Below are 23,931 nucleotides of genomic sequence, written 5' to 3' on the forward strand. Positions count from 1 at the left end.
TTGTCATAATTCATGTGTGCGGAATTCAACTGTGAAAGCATTCACGGAGCGCTCTATTTCCTCCATGGGGCACCCGTGTGGAATGTCCAGAGTTTGAAAAGCTGCTGATAAGCTGCTCCTGATTACAAGTCTACAAGTTGTAGCATTAATCAAAAAAATATTTATTCCCACCCCAAAACGGCTTAGTCTGTGCCATGTAACCCCAAACAATCCAAGGCAATGCCAGTGTCAACTCAGGCTATAAAAACATGGGCTCTGGGACCAGAGAGATAATAGTTCAGTTGGTAAAGTACTTAACCTGCAAGTATGGATTCCAGGGACTCATACAAAAGCCAGGCACCACAGTGCGGCTCTGTAACTGCCCCACCCACACTCCTATGTGAGAGGAGAGGAGACACCTCACCCAGCCTGGCACACGCTGAGGCAACATGAGACCCTGTCTCAGACAAGGCAAAAGGCAGAGATCAACGCCCAAAGTCGTTGGCTGACTTCCACAGATACATCACGACACAAATACATCCATAATCACCACACAGAAGCACATACATCAAGATTTGTTTCCTTGTTTGTTCATTTGTTTGTTTTTTAAATATCTTTTCTTTTTAAGTTTACATTTGTGTTTTGCCCCCCATGTATGTACGATCCCCTGGAACTGGAATTATAGAAAGCTATGAACTCTCATATGGGTTCTGGGATTTGAACCTGGATCTTTCAGAAGAGCAGTCAGTGCTCTTAACCCCTGAGCTAATTTTCTAGGCCCTTGTTTTTGTTTTTTTTTTTGTTATTGTTGCTGTTGTTTTGGCTTCTGTTTTTAATGTACTCTGCTGCTGGCCCTGTTTTAACATTCTATTAGGTTCCTCTGTTTCCTCTTAACTTCCATTTGTAAGTGATTTTTTCATCTGGATTGCCTATCTGATCACTTACAAAGATAGATTGGGGGGGTATTTTTAACCAGATTCCATGATTACAAACTATAATCCCACAGACTTTTAAAACAAAGTTACACAGACAGATACAAGTATAGATCTGAAAGCCATGCATGAATATTAGAGGCATAAATGCAGGACAATGTAATAATCCAATTAGCACATTGTTTTTGGAAACCTAATTAAGCTACTTAATAAAGCCAGCTTTGGCCTCAGATGGCAGTTGAGATGGCTCATAGGGGGAATGACACCTGTCATTTCTTCGGCATTAACTTCTTGTATCAAAGGCAGCGTGAAGTCCTTGACACCTGAATTCTCACTTGGCTCCACATGCTGACACTGCTGTGTAGGCACACAAGCTTCAGAAGCAAGCACTGAGGCACGGGGATGGCAAACCACCTACTTAAGGTCACAGAGACTCCAGAGGAAGATCACACTGTGCTACAATGCCTCCCAGTGGTGCCTCCGAGGTAAGATGCAGAGCCTAAGGTCTTCCCTGTGTGTGGGGCCCACACCTCGCCCCACAATTGCCTCTTGTGTTGGCTAAGGACATAAAACCCCACCCACACCCCATTTCAGGAAAAGATCCAAGAGCAGAAATGTTCTGCAAGCGAGTAGGAGGCTAAGAAGCTAGATCCTAACCCTCCCTGGAGTAGGAGAGCAAGAAAGCCCAGCCTCAAACCCAGCGCCCCTTCTTTTCTGCTGCCATGACCTAACCGCAGTGTTCAGGAACCCACTGAGAGAAGTTCCTGAACAGTATAAATGGCTCTATGTGTGAAGCATTCCAGAAGCACCCATTTAAGACAGGGGTCAACAGAACAACTCTACTTTAAGAATACAATTCAACTCTGTCTGCTTGATAAACAATGGGTGAAAGAATGGAGGGGTTGCAGAACAGAGTCTGTTAGTAAGGCCCTTGCAACTTTACATGAGGGTTTGAGTCTATCTCTAGAACTTTTGTGGAAAAGTGGGTATGATGCCATGTCTTGGTATTACAAGGATACCAAGAGATGGTGGATCCTAGGGTCTCACCAGTAGCCAGCCTCTCAACTATGTAGCAAGTTCCAGGCCAGTTATAGACCTTGCCTCAGTAAATAGCAACAACTAGGTAGACAGTATCTAAAAAAAACAAAAAAAAAAAACAAAAAAAAAACAAACGATACCTAGGGTTGACTTGTAGCCTCCAGAAGCATGCAGACCCACACACAAATGTGTGTGCATAAATGAACACACACACACATACACCAGAAAAGAACAAAAATGCTGGATTATCCATTTTCAAATGCTTATTCAAACTGTAGACAGCTGTTGCCTCATAGGGCAGAAAGGATGCTGGAAAGAATGGAATGGACCCTTTTCTATTATGACTGAATGCTGGTTTCCATCTAAAACAGAGAAGGAGTTTCCTGTGTGCCCCAGCCCATAAAGCTTAGGAGCTAAAGGCCAGCAGCAAGAAGACTTCAGCTTTAAGAGCTCCACAATGCCTATCCTAAGAAGGGAGAGTTCCAACAGCCACACACACTCCTGAAATAGCCTGGGGGTCAGAGGTGGAAAAACAACCTCCTCAGCAGCAATTAACCAAGCATTCTGACCCCAGGCCTGGGTGTCTACCTACCTTGGGTCTTACAGGACCTCAATCTCAACCTAGCTCCATAACACGGGCTCCACCCACTTCCTTCCCAATCATAGTCTATGGCCACTCTGTTCTTCTTGCCCTCTAAATGCTGGTGTGTCAATACAGACTGCAAGCTTTCTCTCAAATCCTGTCTTTATTCGTTATTTATTCTCTACATAACTATCCAAATGTCATTAAGCCTCATCTTACTCCAAAGCTGCCATTTCTAACTCCATCATACCTCCACAGGAGAAGAGAATGGTATCCCTAGTTACACTCTGTTTCCAACAAAGTGACCATAAAAAAATCTCAGTTAGGGGCCAGGGCCAGGTGATGGCAGCACAGCAGCAGTGCATGCCTCTAATCCTCGCACTCAGGAGACAGAGGCACGCAGATCTCTGTGAGTTCAAGGCCAGCCTGATCTACGTAGTGAATTTCAGGACAGCCAGGGCTGTTACACAGAGAATCTGTCTCAAAAAAAACCAAAACTAAACAAAAAGGGAACACAAAGAGGGCTAGAGCAGGACACTCAATATCCTCCTCTGGCCCCAGCACACACACATATACACACACTCAAATATCCATGTATACATCTCTTCTCTCCCTACTTTTCTCCTTCCCTAGCTCTTAGACCGATGGTGAGGGTGCTAGGTGTGTGCTGAGTGAAGAAATGCCTGCTCTCTGTCTTCACTTATCTCCCTGTGCACGACGGAAACTTTCAAAAGTCCACTCCTAAATGTATAAACTAGAACACCTTCATTTCACATGCGAAAAGCCCCAGGGTCTTTAAAGAGCACCTTGCAAACCAAGCATAGTGGTGCAGACCTGTGATCTCAGCTTTTGGGAAGTGGAGTCAGGAGGCTCTGAAGTTCAAGGTCATCTTCAACTACAATGTGTTCCTAGGCAGCCCGCAGTATATCCATGAGACCAAAAAGATGGGATTATGACAAAATGGCAGTCCTCCCCAGTGAAACAAATTTAACAGATGGAAAAGAGAAGGCCTTCTTTTCTCTGGTCTATCCCTTTCTGCTCTGTATTCTTGCCCTGAAGAAGATGCCAACTTCCTGGTGTCACCTCAGCAGGTGAGAACAGGGGTTGGAGAGATGCTCAGCAGTTAAAAGCTCTTGCTGCTCTTGCAGTGGACCCTGAATCAGTTCCCTGTACCTACCTATCAGTTCACAAGCATTTATAACTCCAGCTCCAGGGACTCTGATGCTCTCTTCTGGTGTCCTTGAATACCAAACACACATACACAGCGGACATATGTACATACAGGCCAACACTCACACACATAAATTAAATACGTTGAGGCAGACAGACAAGGGCCTTATCAACCAACCAGTAGGTGCCTTAATATGGACTCCTGCCTCCAGACTAGTGAAAAATGCATTTTTGGTGTTTATAGATTACCTACTCTCGGGAATTTTCTTACAGCATCACAGTCTACTACATCCATCTTCTAAAATGTTCTTCTACTTGGCTTGCAAGACACCCAGCCCAAACACAGCAAAAGCACAGTTCCAGTTTTGTTTTGTTTTGCTTTGCTTTGTTTTGTTGTTTTGTTTTGTTTTGTGTTTTCAGAAAACTGCTACATAAATAATGAAAATGAGTAGGACTCACAGCAATCTCCAAAGAAAAAGAAAAATTTCTCTAAAATTTTTTAAATTCAATAACGTATACATAATCATGACAACAGCTCTCAAGTTTTATGTTAACTCAGAAATTTTAGTTTGGACGCTTTAGGATGATGTATTGTCTTATCCCCCTGTTACCCCAGGAAAAGCTAGCACTTCTTGATACACTCATAATTGCACCACAACTGTGGAAATATAGGCGTAGATCTCACGGCATCTGTCCCACACTTTCGGCTCCAGCACTCCCTACAGAATGTAACAGGGAGCCTCGCTGATTTTGAATCGTAGCTTCACGTTGCCGATGCCACTTTATTTCTGCTTATTGTTTTACATTCAGAAGTGATTAAATTTAAAAAGAAACGTTCAACTAAATGCTATACACATTTCCCTTTGATCAAAATTTACACAGCAAAAACCATACTGCATATTTATACAGCTGAGCTCGCTGGGCCTCACTGGAATCAGACTCACGGGGTAAGAGTCATTTTCTAGCTTTTATTAGTTACTGTAATGATTGGAGACAGGGGTCATCAAAATGCCTGCACCAGAACCAATCTAACGCTGCTGCAAAGTCCCATTGTGAAATTAAAATAAGGCTAGGGAGGGTGGAGGAGGGAAAAGAGGTTTCTGTACTGCGTGGGCAGAAGAGGAAAGAAAGTAACAGAGGGATCTAACAGTGGTCAGAGAGCAAACTTACTGTGAGTTCTAGCTAGCTCACTTCTGCTTCCACACAGGGGAAAATATTTCTGTTAGTAACGCATTAAGGACCAGAGACAGATTACCAAGGAAACTGGTAAAACAATAAAACAAGGCAGCGAAGAAATTAGCATAGTCTTAGGAAAGCGAAGGGGGGCTAGAAGGCCATGTTGCTGACATTTAAAGATTATTTTGTGGACCTGTGAGACATTTTTTTGCTGGTCAAGGCACTTGCCATACAAACCTGGAGACCTGAGTTCACTCCTTAGAATCCAGGTAAAGACAAGACAATGGCTCCTCTAGGCTGATCTACCATGCCACCATTTAAACAAAGACAGTAATAAATAGCTTTTATTAAAAGCTATTTTGTCGGAGACCTAGAAAAAGTGGTCAGTGTTGTTCAGCTGAAGTTCTACAGATTTTCGACTACTGAAATGATGTTCACTGAAGATGAACTTTTAAGAGACACAGAAACTGAATATGATACAGGACCCCACTTGGATCCTGGACGGACAAAAAGAGCAGCTCCCCAAGTCTTTGCTGAGAGCCTGAGAAAGTCTGACACTAGTCTTTGGCTGCCTTTAGATCTCTTGATTTGCTCTAGATAAGACAGGAGGTGATCACACATGTACAGTGAAGGTATTTTGAGATGCAAATTGTGTTTGACTGCCTGTACTTGAGAACATGGGACAGAAAGCAGGGAAAAGATAGGAAGAAGATAGAGTGATAAGTGAAGGTAAATCTGACTACAAAGAATAACAACTTCTGTGTCACATTTCTAAAAATTCTGTATATATCTGAAATTATATTGAAAGAAAATTAAACAAATATGGAAAAAGCACCAACCCAAAGTCACTTAACAAATACGGAACAAGCTCCTACCCAGAGTGGCTTAACGAATATGGAACAAGCACCTACCCAAAGTCACTTAACAAATATAGAACAAGCACCCTTGTTTGTTACCCTGTACCCCAAACAATTGGCCTGTCAGAGCTGGTGTGAAGGCTTTGTTCCACCCTACCCCACTCAAACCCCATGCCCAGGGAAATCCAAAAAGCTTCCAGTTACTGGTTCGACAGAAACATGGCTTCCTGGTTTCTTTCTATGTGCAACCAGGCACACTAGTGGATCCAGAGAAAATGACCAATTCTTGAATCCACAGCTTCAGGGAGTCAAAGAGGACCAAAATCATATTCCTTACATTGGCCAAAAATATTAAACTACAGTGAGGGTGATCAACCAAAAAAAAAAAAGGGGGGGGGGGGAGGCATGGGAGCAGAGATATGTATGCAAAACCAGAAGGCAGTCACAATGTAGCTACAAGCCAGAGTCCACACAGATTCAAAGCAAAGGGAAGGTAACAACCACATGCTTTCAAATGATGAAAATGCTGTCTTGTTATGTGTGACATGAGCTACGTAAGTAAAAATGCAAGAATAGATCTACCATCGCCCAGGGGTTTCCTGGGTTTAGTAGGCAAACTGGCAACAGTTATTATATTATCAAGTGCTACTTTATGCCACTTTATTAACTGTCAGGGCAATTACAGATTTTACAAATTTCGATGAGAAGATACTGACCTTGCTACTGCCAGAGCAACTTGGCCAATCAAACAGAAATGTTTCACCCAGAACACACCCAGTCTTCCAGGAATACTGAGCTCGGATGGCTTAGTGATTAAGAACACTGGATGCTCTACCAGAGGACCCAGGTTCAATTCCCAGCAGCCAAATGATAGCTTACAACTCTCTGTAGCTCCAATTCCAGGAGATCTGGCACTTTCAGACATACATGCAAGCAAAACACCAGTGCACGTAAAATAAAAATAAACAAAGGAAGGAAGGAAGGAAGGGAGGGGGGGGGAGGGAGGGAGGGAGGGAGGGAGGGAGGGAGGAAGGAAGGAAGGAAGGAAGGAAGGAAGGAAGGAAGGAAGGAAGGAAGGAAGGAGAGAGAAAGAAAGTTCACATCAGCAGAACTACTCTCATTTGCTGTGTACTGGCTTCATAGGTCCCTGGTTCAAATTCTGACTGTTTCACCTTAGTTACATTGTCACAGACAAGCTCCTTCGCCATTCCAGACCCAGTGTCATCCACTGTAAGACGAAGAAACAAACTCACTGAGTTCTTGCAAAGCTAAAAACATTCATTCCAGTCTGGGGAGCTGGCTCAATACATAGAGCGTTTTCAAACGCGTGATGATCCAAATTCAGATCCCTGGGACCCGTGTAAAAGCTGTGCAGTTCCCGAGGTTTCCTATAATCCTAGGAGAGATGAGGAATGCCCAGTTCCATCTGGCCAGCTGGCCAGTGAGCTCTGAGTTCTGTTAAGATACCCCACTGCAAGAAATAAAGTGGAGAGATTGTGAGGACATCCAACATCAACGCTGGACCTTCACACTGGCCTCCACATACATGCCTACACGCACACACATGCACATGTAACCACACATTCATATATGCATGAGCAACACACACACACACATAGATCATGAAAACCATCTCTCCAGATTTCCCTCCACCTGCTCACCACTGACGCTCTCAAGTTCAAGTGGCGCTCCCTGCTCTATCTTAAAAACACACAGGGATCATGGCAGAGACAGTGAAAGCTTCCAACTTTTCAGCCCACTATTCTACTAGCTATTTATAAACAGTATGTCAACACTCCTGAGATACAAACTCTACCCAGAAAAATTCAGGTAAGCCAGTGAGAATTCTGCCTTTTTAGGCAGTGTGTGTGTGTGTGTGTGTGTGTGTGTGTGTGTGTGTGTGACAGTTCCCTCCTTCTACTATGTGGGTCCTGAGGACTGAACTTGGGTTGCCAGGCTTGGCAGCCTCCACCTTTACCTTCTGTGCCATTTCATCAGCCCAGAGCCCTGCAGTGTCTTTTGCACTGATCTAAGCATGACTGAATGCAGAGCAAGAGCCAGCTGGACACACTGATCTCATCAGACCTCCAGCAGCAAGAAAACTCCTGGACTCATTTCTCCCCTTGTCAGGCAAACAGAATTCTCCTTCGGGTTGGAAAACTCAATGTTAATCAATGGAGAGAGCCTTCCCTCTCCATTATGTGGTGGTAATGCAAATCTTTAATCCCAGCACTCAGGAGGCAGAGGCGGGCAGATCTCTGAGTTAGTTCAAGACCAGCCCGGTCTACAGAGTGAGTTCCAGGGCAGCCAGGGCTACACAGAGAAATCCTATCTTGAAGAAAAATAAAAGCCAAAAATAACAACGAAACACTTCATTCTCTTGCTATCTGCTCAGATGAAAGAGCGGGGAAGATAAAAATACATAGCTGGGCATAGCAGTACAAGCCATTAAACCTAGAACTCTGTACAAGTTAGAGGCCAGCCTGGTCTACATAGTGAGTTGTAGTCCAAACAGAGCTACATGGTGAGACCATGCAAAAAACAAACAAACAAACAAAAAAAACATAAAAAAATTCCATGCCTGTTCTCCAGCCAACTGTAGTCTAGCTCCACAGGAGTGTAAGTTCACATTTGTGGGCCCTGATCTCAACACCTTTTACCTGATTAAAGGGGTGTACCTACTGGCATGTACTACTTCCGAGGTTTGTCCACAAAATCATTCACGTGGTTCTCTGCGGTGGTCACAAGGTGGAAGGAGAAGGGCCGGAACCAATGCACACAAGACAGGCCCTGCCATTTAGGAGTAACCACGTTTAACAGGTGTGGGTTCGTTACCGCAGCTAGCCTGACCCTAACCGACAACCTCCGTTCCTCTCTGACCTTGCAGTCAGCTCTACAAACACTTCTTGCACCTCTGAGAAATGTCAGACTCCATGAAAGCAACTAGGGACACACATTAAGAAAAACAAACAAACAAATAAACAAACAACAATGACCATTTAAAGCCAGGCAGTGGTGGTGCACAACTTTAATCCCAGCACTTAGGAGGCAGAGGCAGGCAGATCTCTGTGAGTTGAAGACCAGCCTGGCCTACAGAGTGAGTGAGTTCCAGGACAGCCAGGGCTACACAGAGAAACCCTGTCTAAAAAAAAAAAAAAAAAAAAAAAAGAGTAGGCGGAGGAGGAGACAAAGTAGGAAGAAGAAAAAGAAGACAAGGACAAAAAATATACAGGGCTATTGTACTGGCTACAGCTTGAGCATGCTGGCTGCAATGCCCACGCAGTAGAAAACACAGCTAACGCACAGCTGCTCACAATGAGATTTCTCATTATATGCCATCTCAGAAGGGTCTTCCAGGCTTAGACAACATGCTTAAAACTTTATTTGCATGCTAAAGACACACTGCCTCTAGTCTCCTTAAACCTCCTACATTGAAGGCCAAATCTCGGTACCCTTCCTCAACCCCTCTGATGACTCACTCCATCAGGTTCAAAGGAAAAGCACATACCTTTGCGAAAAGCACCCTTCTCGGCTCACTCCCTCATCCCTCTGTCCTGAGTTTGCCACAGTTCTTTAACAGGACTAGCTTTGGCTCCATGAACACAATCTGTACGTTATGACGCCTCAGCTAGGGTAACTTCATACATAAGGACTTATGAAATCAGTCTCTGCATACCTCCAGGGACACATTCAAGGCCTGGTTCCTACCATGTAAAACCAAGAATGTAATGCTGAAACAAATACTTTAAACCAGGAGACACTGATTTAGGCCCAATCCATGGAACAGAGCTGACCAGCCCCATTGTCATGAGAAGGAGGAGGAGACCAAAATGCCTTCCCATTATTGTGGCTGCCAGATCCTGTCAAATGCGTGGCTTTCCACAAAGATGCAAACAGGTGCCAAAGCATTCCTGTGACAGCGTTCCAATTGAGTGCTAAGTGGGTGATCAGACAACCTTTGGATTTAGCAATAGACCTCAATAAGGTTGTACAGAGAATAAAGTAAAAAAAAGAGGAAAAGGCAGAGTCCCTCCCCCCCTCCCCAGCTCTCCAATTAACACCGTACGATCACCTTGGGCATTTCATCATATTATGAGTATCTGAAACACAGAACACATTCTTTCCTGGCCCACCAATAAGCCACTTAGACTCCTGGTTGTCTCATCAATTTCTACACCTTTTTGAAAAATGATGACTTTTACATTCCTTTCCGATGAGGGAAAGGAGTTCGCATTTTCAAAAAGCATATATCCATTTCCTCGCATGTGTTCACAGTGACTTCTCAGTGTGAGGCTGGCTGACCCCACCGAATGCTCTCATTCCAGCAAAGGGAAGCCCATCTTGGGCAACTCCGCAGGAACTTTTACAGAATTCTATCCGGACTTCTCAGCCGCTCCTCGGGAAGCGTTCTCTTCTGTCACTGAGGTTAACTTTGAGGGTATCTTTACAAAGAAAAAAAAAAGGAGGTGCTTCCCCCCCCCCACTTTTTCCAGCATAGCAACAGAATACTATTGCAGCTGCCCTAGAAAACGTCAGTGTGAGACAGCCCTGGAGAAAACAACTTCCGATCGAAAATGTTCTAGCAAGGGCCTGAGTGAGTCAGGCCTCCCCAAATGCTGAGAACAGTGTGTATCAGAAACCTGTCGGTCTTCCGGCTCCACTCAGCCTCTGGGAGCCAAAACAGGGTGACATTGACAAGTCAATTGAAATTTCTATGACATGTAGTTTTTTTTTCCCCCTCTGAAGCAACTCAGGTAAAGTCATAAGGCATAATCAACGGTGACAGTTGCCATCTGAGAACAAAAGGATGACCTGAGTCGCTGCCACCCACTCCAAGCAGCACATATGCAAATTACAGAAGAAAAACAGCCAGGTGAAAAAAATGAGAATCTGTTCCCTCCCGACTCCAGCCATCCCTTAAACTACTACTGTGTGCCTGGACCAAGGGCAGGCACGTTGCAAAGGACCTACAGTGTGGGGACAACAGAAGCTTCACAGGAGGAGTGGGCAGACAGCTCCGAGGGCTCCATGCCTGCCACGTGAAGAAGGGCAAGGACCTGAGTTAGATTCCCCAGCACCCATGTAAAAAGAAAAAGGGGTGTGGCAGCCCACACTAATTCCAGTGCTGGATACTTGACCTAGGAAGATCCCTTGGGCTCACTGGCCAGCCAGCCTCATCTACTTGGTGAGTTCCAGGCCAGAGATCCTGTCTCAAAAACAAACAAACAAACAAATGAAAAGAAAAACAAAAATAGGTGGTTGGCATCTGAGAATAACAATGGAGGCTGTCTTCTGGCCCACACATACACACACACACACACACACAACTAAAACATGAATGTAACAGGACAACAGTCAACCGCAAAGGCTCCTGGGAAGTGGGCAGCCTATGTTAGAAACTAGAACAAGTGGGACAGGGGTGACAGGAGTCCTATTCTGGGCCATAGCTGGAGAACAAACCATATTCCAGAGAAGCTTGGGCCAGGCTGGATAACTTGGTTTTTACTAACTTTCCAAAACATAATAATCAAGATTAAACTTTTCATGTTTTGAATTTGAGCTTTCTGATTTCATTGGTAGACACAAGACAGGCTACATAGTGAGCTGACATTTGTCCCGCAACGAGAGCATGAGGTTATTCACTTGCCCCTACTGGCTTCTCGATGGAGGGATCAACATGTGCAAGGGCCCTGAAGTTGTTTTAACACTTCAGTGGTGGCCCAAAAAATGTTCAGCCTTGCCTCCAAGGCATCCAGCTTCTTACAGATCCCTCTGACTTGGTAGATTTTCAAATCTCTTTTCTTGAGAGCCGTAAAACATCTGAGCACGGAGAAATGGTGCCAGAGTTACTACTACAAAGAGCAGATAACAAAACCAAAACACAAAACAGCCACCCACAAACATCCCAGACTCTACACACCAGCAACTGCAAGCAAAGCCTCAGACCTGGCAAGGGCTCCCAGAGAGACACTGGCAGCAGAGCTCAGAGGCAGTGGGCAGCAGTCCAGCCGCAGAGACAAGGGTCCCTGGGCTCGTCTGTCCACGTTGGCACGTCCAATATGGAGGGTTTGGGGTTTTTTTCTTTTTGTAATATTCATATTGCACAGGGTAAACTGTGCTTAAGAAGAGAAACAGACAAAGCCAAAGATGGGAAATACCACCAGGCTCTTTCCCACAGTGGTGTTTTCTATGAGAAGCTAATAGACTTTGGGTCCTTAATAAGCCAGCACTATGCTAAAGACAGACTCCCTGAATGTCTATCTTGAATGAGCTCTGGAATCTAAAATCAGGAAGGGAAGTCACCCTAGTCTCTGTGTCTACCTCCCTAAAGCAGCAAAGGTAACAGCAGCCTCCTGAAGTGACTTTGTATTTACACAGAACGGGTGCAATGAGATGCTGTGGCAGGTGGCACTAGAAAGCTTGAGGAGTGCAACCATGATCCTGATCTTTCTGGACCAATGCCAGCCTGCCAATCATGCGCCAACATCATATGGAAAGAAAGAAGTGTGACCCTGTGACTTGAGTTCATTCATCAAACATCTGTGCACACATTTGTACAGAGGGAAGACAGGGTGGTCTGATGCCAAGCTTAGCTTCCCACAGCACATAGGAACACCAGGACGTCTCTTTGCCAGCATTCTCCTTTCACAACAGCCTCCTGGGTATTACACGGTATAGCATTTAAGCCATGCACTTTCCAGAAAAGAAAAGCTTCAGAATGTATCATCACTTAGAATTCCATCAATGCCAACATCACCCGTTAAGATGAGGTCATAGCAAACGAACTAGGGTGAGCCCCTCATGGCATGGAACTGGTATCTTTATAAGAGGGGAATGTACACAGAGATGCACACAGAAGAATATCATTGATGCTCCTGACCGCAGAGAGTGAAAGATGCTCCCAATAGTTGAAAAACAGCAGAAGATTACCAGCCAGTCATCCTAAATTGGGAGAAGGGCATGAAAACAGTCCATTTCACAGCATCAGAAGGGGCCTTCCCAGAGACACCCTAATACTGAAAAGTCCAGCCTCCAGAAAGACAGAGCCAGACAGTTCTGTTGTTTCAGCCAGAGGGGCAGAACAACAGTTTCACTAGTGAGGGATGCTCATCCTTTGTGGGAAGAGCCCTTCACTGACAGGGATCTGTCCCTGTGAGGTGTGACAAAGACAACGATGGGCATCCTTCCCTCTAGAGGATAACACCAAACCAGAGCAGCTCCTCTGCTGAGGTAGGGAGAAGAGTTGTGTCTACGGCACGAGCATGTGCAGCTTTGCCCTGCGCAGCTTTGAGGGGCAAGCAAATGAGGGAAAGGAAAGCCAAGATAGGTGCTGAAGTGAGGAAATGAGATGCAGAAATGCAAAACAACCCCCTTTCCCCCAACCCCACAGCACATGGCATTTCCCACCAAAAGCAAGTGTCACTGGAAAAATTTAAAGAGTAGGCATGATGTATGTGTGTGTGTATTACAATAGATACACAACACATGCACACATATAACGTATATAATATGTATAATAAGGCTATCATCCACCCACCTTAGGAACTAGGACCACAGCTCACACTGCTGGCCAGCATCAAGGGACAGACTATAGAAAAATTTCACCAGCCTGGGAAAAACCTCCCAATTCCAGCTTCAAGCTACCATTTCGACTGATTGTGTAGTCACTTTCATATTATGGAAAAGGTGAAGAAGTATAAGAATAGCCATTAAGGAGCTGGAGAGATGGCTCAGTTGGTAAAGTGCCTGCTAAGCAAGCACGGGGACCAGAGTGTGGATTCCCAGCACCCACATAAAACGTTAGGTGATGTACACCTATTACCTCAGCGATGGGAAAATGGATACAGGAAGATCCACAGGGCTTCCAAGCCAGCTAGGCTTTCCGAACTGGTGAGCTCCAGGTTCAGGACCTGGTCTCAAAGAATAAGCCATTTCATGTAATCTCCACAAAGAATTGTGCGTGTGTGTGTGTGTGTGTGTGTGTGTGTGTGCGTGCATGCACACACAGACAAAGTTCCACCGGGGCTCACCTTCCAAGTTCTTCCATTCCCTCAGCATCACTCTGTGAATCCAGGGGAGGACCCAGATGCCAAAAGCCAAGATGACTACAGGCTGAGAGATATGTCACCAATTAGGGTTATTTTACTCATCATAGATGGGGAGGAATGTGTCCAGGTTACAACTAGAAGAAGATTTATTATATTACTTACCAACAGAAAGAAATATGAAATAAATACAGCGACCTCAAGAAACAAAGGGTAAAAACCCCTCAGGCAGGAAACGCCACAACTTGTGGGTGGATAGACAGAGGACATCTTTCTGGAAAGGTATATCAAAGGTCCAGTGCCCAGTCAGATACAGATGCTTAAAAACACGAGCAAAAGCATCTTCTAAAAAAAAAAAAAAAAAAACCAAGTCAAGTTTTGTGTCTCAGCAGATCAAAACGTACTAACTTAGCTGGGTTTCCACAGGAGTTAATTTCAACTTGCTAGCAAATGCAAATATGTTAAGGGGGGGGCAGGCCAATTAAGACACAAGTGTTTAAAGACACAAGAAGTAATTACAAATGTATTATTCATACCTAATTTACAAGATGAAGTTCTTTCCGTAAAATATTAAACTGTTTACATGCAGGCTGGGGAAAGACAATTTTCAAACCTCCCGTGATCAACTACAAAGCAGTGACGATTAACAGTCATGGCGCAGAGATTTCTGGGGTACATACAGTGGACTCTCCGTGGTAATCAGAAAATGTTTGACCTCCAGATATCTACTTGACCCCAGAGAAATGCAGACTTGCCTGCTATAAAATCCTAAACAATGGGGCAGACAAGGTCACAGGGTCAACGCAAGTATTAACAGGTCACCAGGCAGCCCACTTGGGAGCAATTACTTCCAGTCATGGCTAAGTGGACACTTGATTGAATGCCACTAAGACAGCTCACATCCCACGGATAACAATCCTCACAGCGATTAAGAATTAAAGCCCCCATGATTCAGCCTTTATTACTCAAATGAACCTAGCTCTTCCATAAAGAACTCTTGGTATATGCCTGATGCAAGGTCTGAATTGAAATGCCACCTCATTAAACAATAATATCTAATTTTATCTAAATGAATTTTCATGAAAGTGCGCCACACAGCTCAGGAATTTTTAAAATGAATTATCACAAGTGATACATAATTTCACCAAAACTGGGGCAGGAAAAAAAAAAATTCATTTTAGGAATAAAAGGAAGCATCAGTGCTGGAGTGCATGCCTGCTGTTCTCCGGCCACAGCGAGGGACAGAGACCATAACCCACTATAAAACAAGGGCGGCTCATCAGTAAGAAAATTTCTAGTCTTCTATCTAGATTCGTGCCAGGCAGCAACAAATAAAGGCAGTGGTTCTCTCAACTAGCTGATCACTGGAGAGACTTTTAAAAAGGTATGGCTTCCAGCCTTCCTGTGTAATCAGGTAGATTTGTGTCCCTTAGAGAGGACACTGCTGTAAAATTCCCAAAGGATCCTCATATCCAGTCACTTCTGGGAGCCCCAGGGCACATTGTGGACAAAGGTCTACACAAGATTGTGAAATGGCAGGGGAATGAGGAAGCCCTGTCTTTCTATATTTCACAATGGTTCTGGACACTTTTGTGTACTTTTGCCATCACTTTCTACAAGTGGCAAGTGCCTCTAACTGCAAGAACTGCAAAGTTTCTTTTGATTGTAGGATGGTTAATACATGCAAAAAAAATCAAATAAATTATTAATTAAAAAAATAAACATACTGGTGGCATCTACTGCTAGCCAACAGATATATAAGCTTACAGCACTCTGACACACAGCACTCTCCAGGGCCAGCGTGGCCCCTTTCTTCCAGGTCACTGCAGATTCCAGTGACACACACACACACACACACACACACACACGACTCGAGACTTCAGAATCCATCCTCCATGTGACACAAGGCAATTCTCTACCAGAGTAAATGTGGAAACTCCATTAGGAGGCATAAAAACAAACCCTTGCAATTAGTAGCTATCTCAATATACAAAGTACGTATCTTAAAGAAACCTGTACAGAATAAACAGTGGGGCAGGAAGGTTAATACAGTAAACAATTCCCATTTAAAGCAGAAATACGGGATGCTAAAAAGCAAATAAATCAGCCAGGTGTGGTAGCATGTGCCTTTAATCCGAGCAATCAGGAGGCAGAGGCAGGTGGACTGCTGTGAGGTCCAGGCCAGCCTGGTCTACAAACTGAGTTTAGGACAGCCAAGGCTACACAGAGAAACCTTGTCTCGAAAAAACAAATGAAGAAGCAGCAGCACAGAAATATAGGTCTTAGGGCCTATATTATAATCACCACTCAGTAAAATTGTTTTAACTGTACTGCACGGCCGTCCAGGTCTGGCACATCCCAATATCCATCCGTGTGAACTAGGAAGAGGAAACAGCCTTGCATAAACACTGAGCACAGGGTGCTGTATACATTTTTTTTTAAATGTTCTCCTTCTTCAGTAACGTCCCAGACAACTGTTCTGACGAGCAGAGCAACCTTCTACTCACCCCACATCCAAGCACACTTGTGCACGCAGTAATCACAACTTCACACCGGAGAGATCAGGCAAGGAGTAACAGCTGATTTATGACCAACAGGCAATGCCAGGGTGGGAACAGCAACGATTATTAACTTTGAGACAACTATTGGATGTCCCAACCCTCACAAGCAAGATCAACTAGTTTCAAAAAAAAAAAAAAAAGGAAAGAAAAGACACGGCCCTGCCTTCCAGCAGCTCCCTCTCACCCAGTAGACTGGAAAGAGGCCTGTGACAAAGATCTGCTCCCTAGCTGTGAGGCTCAGATTAAATCCTTAGCCAATCAAGATGTCACTGTCCACAGCCCAGGTAGAGGTTTGCATGATCTCTCCCCCAGAAACGTAGATCATGCTAAAGTTAGAAATGAAGCAAAAGATGTCAAGGTTCATGCAGACCTGGTTTCAAATCCAATTCTAAGTATTTGTCATCCATGGCAAATAAAAAGTGGCAAGCAGGAAGGGGATGCGAATTGCTGTGTATCTCTTCTGAGGTTAGGGGAAATTCAGCACTGCCTTGTCTAAGATCCCACTTGCCACGGGGAAGGAATCTGTATAATGCAAAGAAGAAGAAAATAAAATAAAATAAAATCCAACTTGTGTTATACTGGCCCTTCTTGACAAATAATTGCAAACAGATTCCCAAGGAAACCCCAACTTCTAGCCATTTCTCCCTGTGAAGCCTACAGACTCTGATCTCAGTTAAAAGTTCCCATCTCCACTACAGCTGTAGTGTAGTTTTCTTTAGAAATCTTTACAGTTTTCTCAAGATCCTGTTTTAATTGACAGGTAAGTCTGCAGTGATGACCCAGGCGCTTGGTCACTGGAAGAGAATAACTGATGTCTTCATGACATAAAGATGAGGGTGACTGGGATCTCTTTGGGGGCACTCTTTGTGTGCAGATGCCCCACTGTCTGCTGTGCTTTCAATGAAGCTCACACATCTGACAAGGCCCGTACACTGTGCCTTCCTCTGTGTTCCTGTCTGAAAACATGTTTGTGCTTACATCTCCCAGCACGCCACATCCTTAAATAAACACGACTCCCATAAACCCCTGACAAACAGGTAAGCTGGGTGGAAAGAATTTCCTAACTTTCAAACTCTCAGCTTGGGAAAAGAAGGGCAGCGGGGAACAACTTGAAGTTAAAAAGATGGCCCCAAAGTCATCTGGTAAACATGCTTCCCATAGAAAATGTGTAATGCATAGCAGAACAGACACTTCACTAATTTTAAATGCCTAATTACATACTGCCTAAACAGAATTATCAAGAGACTTGATTGACTTCTACAGAGCTGTGATTGCCATCAAGCCAACTCAGAGAAATAATAAATAATGTTTGACCTTCCACTGTCCTCAACAATTATTCATGGTATCAAAATATGTGGGGTTCAGGCATTCTATTCCAATCCTGCCAGGGAACAAGAAGGTCACAGACTAATTTGAAGCTCGTGATTCAGACTCATTTGTCCTGATTTATTGGGGGGGGGGGACGTGGCAATTTGAAAAACACATACACACTTTAGTTGGGCAAAAGAAATTAATAAAGAAGTTGGAGTACATGAATAAGAGGATTAGAGAAAGCAAGCACAGAAACTGTGTGGTGTTTAATACAGCCCGCCCAAAAGGAAGAGGAATGGATAACTGCCAGGAGCCTAAAAAGTCACTCTTGACCAGAAGGCAGGGGTGGGTGGGCAGGAACAGGCGTGAGGGGAAGGGGCCATCCTTCAGGGGCTGTTTTGTGGGAGAGCGAGTCTTTGAGGCTTAAGCACCTTCAACAAACAGTGCTTGTGAAACGTGGGACTAGAAGCAGCAATCTGAGCTAAGAAGCATTTCTGGTTTTGAGGAGAATGCCATATAAGGCAAAACCTCGCCCCAACTGTGTCTCTAAGACACACAGTCTGGATCTCAATGCAGCAAGTTTTTCTTTGATGGATAAAAAGACAACCTAGAGTCAAACCTCCTGACACTGACATCAGAGTGTGAACAGTCACATTCCTCTCCATCCGCCTAACTGCGTGGGTTGTGTGCTGACATGACTTTCCAAGAGGTTTTCAGCCAGTGAATCAAAGCGACAGCTTCGCCTTCCACTGTTCTGGGCCTGTCAGTCCATGCCAACATGAGGTGCACATCAGCCCAAACCAGCGTATGCACGTTTATCTCCAAGTTAGACCAACGTCTGAAAGAACACCATAGCAAAGGCTAGGAAGAGAGCACCATCAGTGAAACGTTCAGTATATAAGGATGAAGACCAGAGCACCATCAGTGAAACGTTCAGTATATAAGGATGAAGACCCGAGTCTGATCCCAATAACCCACACTGAAAAGCTGGGTGCCGTGGTATGCTTTGGCATGTACTTGTAATCCCAGCAATCAAAGAGCAGCGACACACAGATCCCTGGGGTTAACCATCCATCCATCCATCCATCCATCCATCCATCCAACCATCCATCCTAGACTCCTTATTCAGTGTGTTCCAGGCCAATGAAAAACAGTGTCTCAAAGAACTCAAGGAAGATGGTCCCCAAGTACCGACACCCAAGGGAGACCTATGGCCACCATATACACAAATGCCTGTGCATAGGCATGCAATCTCTTACATACAAAAACTAACATGTCAGCATGTGCACTGTACACACACATACACACACAGAAATACATAGGCTGAGCACCTCCAATCTAGAAATTCTGAAATTTTAAACACTTTGAGCATCATACTAACATTCAAAAAGTTTCAAGTTTTAGATTTTCAAGTATGTTCAAACCAGTAGTAGGTTTATACAAAATTTCCCTCCAAATAGTCCAAAATCTAAAACATTTCTGACCCCAAGCACTTAGACAAGGGACATTCAACCTTAGCAGAAGCGGGTGTTGTCTGACTCCTTACTCTTTGACCTACTTCTGGAAAACAGAGTTAACGTGCTGTGACGTGCTAAGAACACAGTGTCTGTTCTGGTTCTGGTAGATTCTCCAAAGCTGCTTGGTTTTACATGTGAACACAGGGGATGCTAACAGCCTCTAGAGACTTGGAAACCCACCAGGAAAACCAGTGAAAGGACGGGAACTTTCAGCTCTGGCCCCCTGACCTCTGAAGGAGGCTGGAACTGAAAGTTGAACTGAGCACCAATGGCCAGGAATGTACTCCATCATACCAACACACTGAAATATCCATCAATACTCAAATGGAGAGGCTTGGAAAGTTGATGCTAAAATGCCTGGAGGGTGTTCATCCAGACAGAGAGCACTGAGGACTGGTACTCCCTCCTTATACCTCATTCTGGGCTCTTTCACCTAACGGTAGTCTTTGTCAGACATTGAAAATGTGTGTGTGTGTGTGTGTGTGTGTGTGTGTGTGTGTGTGTGTGTGAAGAGATGCATGTAGAGCCCAAGACACACACCTCCTTTAAGAGAGGGTTTAGGGAGGCTCAGGGATCCTCCCCTCTCCCCAGTCTCCCCAGTGATGACATGATAAACATGTACCACCATCTCTGGTGTTTTACAACTGGCTCAAAGTGTTGACCTGGCAGACTTAAGGTTTGAGTCCCGGGTCAGGTAACCTTTCTCAAAAGAGCCCCATCAACCAGGAAGAAATAAGAAAGGCTCAACTACTATGCACAAGCTTTTCTATTCGGTGATCAAGCTTGGCCCCAACACGGTAAAGAGGAGGCAGGTTATCACTGTCAAGATTCCCGCTCTAGCAACATTTAATCAGCACCGCCCAAACCTGTCCCTCACTTCCACATGCTTCCACCTGAGTATAGGGGCTGGAGACACTCAGCTGGTAGACTGTTGGCCCGACATTCACGTGGCAAGCTTCCTGGGCAGCAGGTACACTGGGTGTGGTGATGAAAACCTGGGATCACAGTAAGGGGAGGCAGAGTTTCAAGAGCAGAAGTTCAAGGTCATCCTTGACTATATACTATGCTGGAGGCCAACTTGTGATATAAGAGACTGTGCCTAAAATAAATAAATAAATAAATAAATAAATAAATAAATAAAGCAATCAAATATAATAATAAATCAGAGGATAGGTAAGAGTTCCTTCTTGCCACTCTATGGACTTCTTAGGACAGACACAGTTGCTTCAAGTCTCAGTCAAAGTAGGAGACTGCAAAACAAATAGAAGCTTAGCATCCTTTTCTGGACCCTAATGAAATAAAGTCCGAAAAGACACCATCTCCCAGGGTCACCAGGGAGGGGCTTGCCACTTTCAGCTGCAGATACTTTTGTCTGGTCAGTAGGTCTTAGAAAGAAGCCAGGAGGGGAATGAAGAGATGAGATGACTCAGCAGGTAAAGGTGCTTGCAGGCCCGTGTGATAACCCATATTCAATCCCTCCTGGTAGAATCCACACGATGGAAATACACAAAGACTTGCAACTCCCACATGCTGCCCTCCCGACTTTCACCAGTGGATGTGAACAAGCAACCCGCACATACCCATCCCCACAATAAATATTTAAATAAAAATTTAAATGTTAACCTTTAAAAATTAAAAGAAAGAAAGGAACTGTGCAGCTACCTGTCTGGTCTCAACTAAGAGCAAAGATACTACTGATCTCAGAAGAATCGAGAACCCGGTTTGACAAATGGCCCCAGAGCAAGAGAGACCTTCCAGTCTAGCCTGAAGGAGGAGCTGAGGTATATGGGGAAAACTGGAAAAAGACACTGATACAAGGAAGGGAAAAAAAAAGGGAAAGAAGGAGAAAAGGAAAAAAGGGAGAAAGGGGAAGGAAGAGAGGAGGAAAAGAGGAAGAAGGGAAGAAAGGAAAAACGGGATGAAGGAGAGTAAAAGCAGAGACAGTCGAAGGCATCCTGTGGACTCACCCTTGTTCCTTTAGCATCAGAGTAACCTCTACGGTGACACAAAAGCCTAGGAGAGCGGCTTCTATGTCTGACTAGGTGAACGGTCAAGCATGAAGCCTTGTGTTTGGGATGGGCCACGAAGCTGGAACCTACAATCCCCGATAGGGAAATCCCTGACAGAGAACTGTCAGGCAGAGAAATCCTACAACCTCTGCGGCCTCCAGACCTGGTAGTTTATGTGGCTCCACCTTATTCTGTAGGTAAACTGAAAGCAGACACATGAAATGTGCAGCCAGCTACAAGGTTTGTGTATTCTAGTACCTCGGGATGCTATCGAAAAAAAAAAAACAAAACAAACAAACAAAAAAAACCAGACAAACAAACAAAAAACCAGACAAACAGAAAACCTGTCATTTTCATTTGCCTGATTTCCATGTGTTCTATTCTCCTTTCCCTTTCATTTGCTCCTGTTACTGTTTCTTTTTTGTTGTTGTTGTTGTTCGTTTGTTCGTTTTTAATGAGTTTTTGGGTCCTCCACGACTGTGTAGGATTTAGACAGCCCTCTCTCTTTCCCTTATACTCCACAGTAAATAAAAACACACAAACCCCATCCCCACAGGCCTAGCATTCTCCCTTCATTTTGTTTTGCTTTTACTCGAGGCAAACCCTAGTTGTTGTTTTTTTTTCCCAAGAAATTAATACCGTAGTGGCTGAAGAGACAGCTCAGTCAGTACACCTACCTGTCCCCAGCACCCGTGTAAAAGCATAGAATGAGAGCATGTGCCTGAAACCCCAGCTTTTAGGAGACAGACAGAGGCAAGCTCCTGGAGCTCACTGGTCAGCTGGTGCTGCCAAATCAGCAAGCCCCAGGTTCAGTGAGAGATCCTGCAGCAAAAAAAAAGGGGGGGTAGGAGGGGTATAGAGAAAGATACTGGACATCAACCTCTAGCCTCCATAAACCCATGAGTGCACGTGTGCACGTGTGCACGTGTGCACGTGTGCAATTCGGTTCAGCCTAAAATTCATCAAATTAGAAAATTGTAAGAATACGCCACTTACTAAATCTCTAGGTGTTGTTAACAGTCTCCTCCCAACACAAGCCTCACAGTGCTTGGATGTGAGGAGAAGGTGGGGCTTTTCTGCTGCTGCTTTTGGCAACAAAAGTAGAGAGAAACTGCTTCTCCCAGCTCCCCACAGCCCCACCCTTCTCTTCCACCTAGAACAAAAAGCGCCTTAGGGACAAGTGAATTCACATTGGCCACTGCAACCCACCGCTGGCATCTGGCAATCACTTCATGACTCTTCTTAAGCAAACACTGGTGATCTATCTGACGCCTTTAACCAGAAATGTGGACTTCAGAATGTCCCGGAAGTTAACATCATGCCAGCAGCTTTACCAAACACTTGGAGGCAGCTACAGACACATGAAGTGTCATATGAAATAAAATTCAATTCCTCTCTGTAATCCTGCGGGACACATTTTTGGATGTTTTTTAAGGAGACGATAATTCCAATTTGGAAGACATGACATGCAAATCATCTTCCAGACAAACTTCCGGTGCCATCTTACTCTCCTCAGACACAAGATGTAAGACTTGGCTACTCTGAAGAGATGCCAGAAACTCAAAAAGAAGCAACAGAACCCCACTTCTGTAGAATCCATGGCGAGCATGGAAAAGACTTTAGCTCTTGGCACCATTTGGCCACAGACTATGCAAGAAAGAAAGGAACATAATGATTTACCCCAGGGCTGTAAGCTTCACTTTTTCCTGTATTTCTTTTGCCTTGAGGTTTTCTGTTTTGTTTTCTTTATTCATTTACTTGAGGAGGCACACCGCTGCACATGCCTGGAGATCAGAGGACAATGTGTGGGAGTCTATTATCTCCTACCACAGTGTGGGTCCCAGGAATCAAACTTAGGCCATTAGGCTTACCACAAGTACCTTCATCCACTCAGCCATCTCACCTCCCCCTCTTTGGGAGTTTAGATTTTTATGCAAGGGGTCTCACTTTTTAGCCCCAACTGTCCTAGAACACACTCAAGCTTCCAATGATCCTCCTGCCTCAGCCTCTTATATCCTAGGGTTACAGACTTGGTTCACCAATCTTGGCTTTAAAATGGTTTTGTTTTGTTTGTTTTGTTTGTTTGTTTGTTTGTTTGTTTTACTATTAATGTAGAAGCAGCAGCTTTCTTCTAAATCTCAGTGATCCTCAAAATTCGGTGTGGACAGACAAGTCGAGTCAGCGCAGTCAACACACACATCTTGTCTCAGAGGAGGAAAGAGAATCCATAGAAACTGAGTTACAGCCGGTGAGGAGCAAGCTTGGGCTGTTTCTGCACCTTCAGGTGACTGCTCAAGCCCTGCACATGTCTAAACTAGAAAACAGGAGTTACAAAGTTTCTCCCACAAAATAATGTTGACTGAGGAGCTGGGCCTCTGATTTAAATAGTACACAGTGTACGCGCATGCTAAAACATCACTTACTGCATCACTAATATGGCCCATTTATGCTTTTGATGTGTCAACTGAACATTTATTTCAATTTTGAAAAAAAAAATACAGGTACTCAGGCTGGGGAGATGGCTCAGTCTGCAGAGTTCTCTCTCTGTAAGGATACGGACTCAAATCCCATTCACAAAACCCATGATTTGGTGCGGCGGGGGGGGGGGGGGGGGAAGCATGGCAGGGCAAAGCACAGTTGTAATCCCAGACACTGAGAAGGTGCAGCCGGGCAAATTCCCATTCCTGGGGCTCACTAGCCAGTCAATAGAGCTGGTGAGCTCCAAGCCAAAAAGAGACCACATCTCAAAAAAC

General features: G+C 44.5%; 1 protein-coding gene across 7 annotated transcripts in view; it reads right to left on the reverse strand.

Annotated features, from left to right (window-relative positions):
* Foxp1 (forkhead box P1) overlaps nt 1-23,931 on the reverse strand; it is a 587,261-nt gene that overhangs the window by 515,855 nt on the left and 47,475 nt on the right. The window contains exon 1 of one of the 7 annotated variants that reach the window (XM_060383851.1): nt 13,946-14,087. The exons of the other annotated variants lie outside the window; for them this stretch is intronic. The gene's annotated coding sequence lies outside the window, so the exon portion shown is untranslated. Of the gene's footprint in view, nt 1-13,945; nt 14,088-23,931 lie in introns of those variants that run through there. 7 annotated transcript variants of the gene reach the window in all.

This window comes from Meriones unguiculatus, chromosome 5 (genome assembly GCF_030254825.1).
Source record: "Meriones unguiculatus strain TT.TT164.6M chromosome 5, Bangor_MerUng_6.1, whole genome shotgun sequence".
NCBI lineage: Eukaryota > Metazoa > Chordata > Mammalia > Rodentia > Muridae > Meriones > Meriones unguiculatus.